This window comes from Bos indicus, chromosome 19 (assembly GCF_029378745.1).
Source record: "Bos indicus isolate NIAB-ARS_2022 breed Sahiwal x Tharparkar chromosome 19, NIAB-ARS_B.indTharparkar_mat_pri_1.0, whole genome shotgun sequence".
Taxonomy (NCBI): domain Eukaryota; kingdom Metazoa; phylum Chordata; class Mammalia; order Artiodactyla; family Bovidae; genus Bos; species Bos indicus.
Window position 1 is genome coordinate 35,401,019 of NC_091778.1, and position 4,591 is coordinate 35,405,609.

Below are 4,591 nucleotides of genomic sequence, written 5' to 3' on the forward strand. Positions count from 1 at the left end.
CAGACAGTAAAGAATCTACTTACCAAAGCAGGAGACTCTGGTTCGATCCCTGGGTAGGGAAGATTCCCTGGAGAAGGGAATGGCTTCCCATTCCAGTATTCTTGCCTGGAGAATCCCATGGACAGAGGAGCCTGGTGGGATACAGTCCATGGGGTCGCAAAGAGTCAGACACAACTGAGCCGTGAACACTTTCACGCCACTTTCAATCCTCACAGCAATCTTCTAAAGGAGATGCTCTGATCGTCTCTATTCTACAGAAGGGGAGCCAGAGCAGCCAGGTGACTTGACTGGAGTCACACAGCAGAGAGTGCTCCAGTTAGGGCTTTAGTCCACAGTGGCCCTTCCGGTGCCAGCACCCAGGCAGCTGGGCACCACGTCCAGACACAGGCCGACTGCCCACATCTGCTGAGCAGTCCCCAGGCTGAAGGGGACCCCCTCCCTGGGCCCTCCAGGTCACTCCGCCTGGGAGGAGACATCTGGAGCCACATTTGTCCCTGTGCTCAGAGCAGGCGAGGCTCAGGGTCTTTCTATCCACAGCGTGGAGCCAGGTCAGTTGAGGAACTTAGGGACCCAGAGGCCCAGGAGCCAGGCTGCTCGTCTGCTCTTTTCCCACAGGTTCAGTCCGGCAGCGCCATCTGGTGGCGACTGTCAGATCGCAGCGCCCTCCGCCCGCCCGGGACTCAGCCCAGCCCCAGGTTCTGGGCGGGGTTTGTGGGGGTGCGGAATCCCGGGTCCAGACCATCAAACGAGGTGGGAAGCCTGGAAAGAGCATCAGAGGGGCCTGGGGCCACAGACCTTGCTATGGCCCTGTCCTGCCGCCTATTCTCCATGTAAGCTCGGCCACTGTGGACTAAAGCCCTAACGAGCACTCTGCTGTGTGGCTCCAGTCAAGTCGCCTGGCTGCTCTGGCTCCCCTTCTGTAGAATAGAGACGATCAGAGCACGGAGGCCTTGCCTCAGTGCCCGGCCTTTTACAAAACCCACTCACTGCCCCATCTCAGCGTGTGCAGAGATCCCTCCTGGTACTGATGCTGAGCTGGGCCCTGGAGTAGGGCAGAGCCCAAGAGGAGCGAAGCTGATGCTTCAGGACACAGACGAGGAGCAAGGACAATCAACTGTGGAAACTCCTTGAGCTGCACATAGGTATATGCCACTTTCATGGGAAAGTTTCCTGAGAGGATAAAATGAATTAAATACAGGACATTAACTAAGTATTGTGAAAGGAAATGCATTACATTTCCTACCAGTGTTTCTTGAAAAAGATGTTTAAATTGGCTTTTTAACGGTTTGCCATGAACCACACAGAGTTCCAGGAGAGGCACCTGCATATGAACTTATTGCAAGGCCCCTCCCAGTGCTCTGGACACCTGGGCAGGTGAGGGCACTGCAGCTTAAGCCTTGTTAGCTTCTCAGTGAACTTGCCCTTATTGCCCCACTGTCGCCTCCTGGCTTCACCCCACCCCTCCCCTAGCTCCCCCCACACTGGCCTTGTCGCTCCTCGTACCCCCAGCACACTCTCACCTCAGAACCTTTGCATCTGCTGTTCCCTCTCCCCGAAATGCTCTTCCCCCAGGTCTTCCGGTGACTCCCTCACCTCCTTCAGGTTTCTGCTCCTGTCACCTCCTTGGGAAAGCCTCCCCTCACCACTCTACTTAAGGTAATGCTCTTACTTCCTGACCGCCGCTCCACGACACGTCTCATCACCTGCCAAGCCCCACATCTGACTCACCGTGCTCTGACCCATCTGCCCCATGAGAAGGTAGCCCTGTGGTGCAGGGGGTCCGTCTCCTTCACTGGAACAGCGCTGTGCATACAGTAGGTGCCTAATGAATGCCACAGAGCCCGAGGAGCCTGATCAAGCCCGGAACGGGGACAGCGTACTGGGGCCCCAGACTGGGAAGTGGTGATGATGAGGACGGGCAAGGGTGCTCAAGACAGAGGGAAGAGCAGTGGAAAGGCACGGGGCACTGAGCTTCTCCGAGCCTCCGTTTCCCCATCTGCGACGCCTCAGAGGGGTGCTGGTGAGGAAACGCATCTTGAGCAGGTGCCCAGTAAGGGCTCAATAAATGTCAGTTGTGATGTTCAGGTTGCTTCCCTCTGCTGTGAGAGACTCTGTGTGAGTGGATAATTATAGCGATTACAACAGTTAACCCCGGTTAAGCTCACTGTCTCAGTTTGTTGTTGTTCAGTCGCTCAGTCATGTCCGACTCTTTATGACCCCATGGACTGCGGCACACCAGGCTCCCCTGTCCTTCACCATCTCCCAGAGCTTGCTCAAACTCATGTCCATTGAATAGTCGGTAATGACATCCAACCATCTCATCCTGTCATCCCCTTCTCCTCCTTGGTTCTTCCAAAGCAGACCTGAGACAAGAATTTATTTGGGGACAACCCTCAGAAGCCCTGGCAGAGGTGAGGGGACAGAAAAAGAGCAAAGGAGTGGGTCCTGCTTCTCAGGGTTGCCAGGGCACAGGGGTTGGATAGAGCTCACCCCAGCACTGTCCCTCCCATCAAGGGCTGGGAAAGGTGGCCTTTGCCTCATCGGATGATGTTTGCTCTGGTGCCCTTCACCTGGGCTGAGTGTCCTCAGTTGCAGAGAAAGCCCTCAGGTGCTCCAGGTGTAGGATTGCCAACCGCAGCAAATGAGAATACAGACTTCCTACTTACATCTGAACTACAGGCTAACAATGACTGGTTTTTAGCATAAGTATGTCCCATGCAATATTTGAGACAGGCTGAAGAAGGACTTGTTTATCTGAAAATCAGATTTATCTGGTGGCCTGTGTTTTATCTGGCAACCTCTTGAGGTGGGAAGCCAAGCGCTTGTTTGGAAATGCGGGGCTGGCTTGGTGCTGGCAGGGCTGTTACTGGCCACTCAGCACTCCTCGTGTGTCTTCCCACTGCTCTTCCTCATGACCTGGCAGCTCATTCCAAGCACTATGAATCCGAAGTTTCTGGTTCTCTGAGGTCTGAACTCGGAAGTCCCAGAATGTCACTTCTGATGCATTCTCCTAGTCTGGGCCAGCCTGGATTCAAGGGGTGGAGAAATGGGCTTCACCTCTTGTGGGAATGACAGGTGTATGCAGGGAGGGAGATGTTGCTGGTGGCCATTAAAGGGGTGGTCAACTGCACTGGAAAAGCACTTCTTTCTTTAGGTCTGTTGATTACATCCAGGTTAATCTCTGTTGATCATGTCCAGGGTAAATTTCTGCACAGCTTAAAGTAATTCAAAATTTCCCAGTTATGAGTTATGACCCCTTAGTGGGTTGTAAAATCCATGTATGGAATCCCAAACTGATGAGTTTTTAAAATTCTTTTTACATTTTTAAATTAATTAATTGGTTACAAAGCATGTGAGATTTTATTTTTCCCACCAAGGATCAAACCCATGCCCCCGACAGTGGAAGCACAGAATCTTAATCACTGGACTGCCGGGCAAGTCCCAAACCAGTGAGTTTTAAAATATTCTTTTAATTTGTAACTTCTGAACATGCACGAAAATAGAAAGTCTGAACCCCCTATACCATCACTCAGCTTCAGTCCCCACCAACATTTTTTTACACATGTGCATCTACCTGCCTTTGAACATTAAAAAAATATATTAAAATGGGGTGGGATAAGCTAGGAATTTGGAATTAACATATATACACTATTATAAATGCCTGGAAAATCCCATGGACAGAGGAGCCTGGTAGGCTGCAGTCCATGGGGTCGCAAAGAGTCGGACACGACTGAGCGACTTCACTTTCACTTTTCACTTTCATGCATTGGAGAAGGAAATGGCAACCCACTCCAGTATTCTTGCCTGGAGAATCCCAGGGACGGGGGAGCCTGGTGGGCTGCCGTCTCTGGGGTCGCACAGAGTCGGACACGACTGAAGCGACTTAGCAGCAGCAGCAGCACTATTCTAAATAAAATGAAAGTGAAAGTGAGGGCCCTCAGTTGTGCCCGACTCTTTGTGACCCCATGGACTGTATGTAGCCCACCAGGCTCCTCCATCCATGGGATTTTCCAGGCAAGAATACTGGAGTGGGTGGCCATTTCCTTCTCCAGGGATTTTCCCAACCCAGGGATCGAACCCAGGTCTCCCTCATTGCAGGCAAACTCTTTATGGTTTGAGTTACCAGGGAATCCCATAAATAAAATAGATACATATGTTTATACAAGGACCTACTGTATAGCACAGGGAGCTATACTCAATATCTTATAATAATTTGTAATGAAAAATAATCTATAAAAGGAATATATATATATAATGAATCCGGACTCCCCTAGTGACTCATTGGAGAAGAATCTGCCAGCCAATGCAGGGGACACTGATTCAGTCTCTGGTCTGGGAAGATTCCACATGCCAGACCACGCTGCATATGTGAGACATGTGTAGCGTGTACATGTGTGCATGCTAACTGGTGCCCCACCACTACTGAGCCTGCGTGGTGGGATGAGTGAAGCCTGAGCCCTCTAGGGCCCGTGCTCCACAAGAGAAGTCACTGCAATGAGAAGCCTGTGCACCGGAACACAGAGTAGTCCCTGGTCACCACACCTAGAGAAAGCCTGAGCACAGCAACATAGACCCAGCACAGCCCCAAATA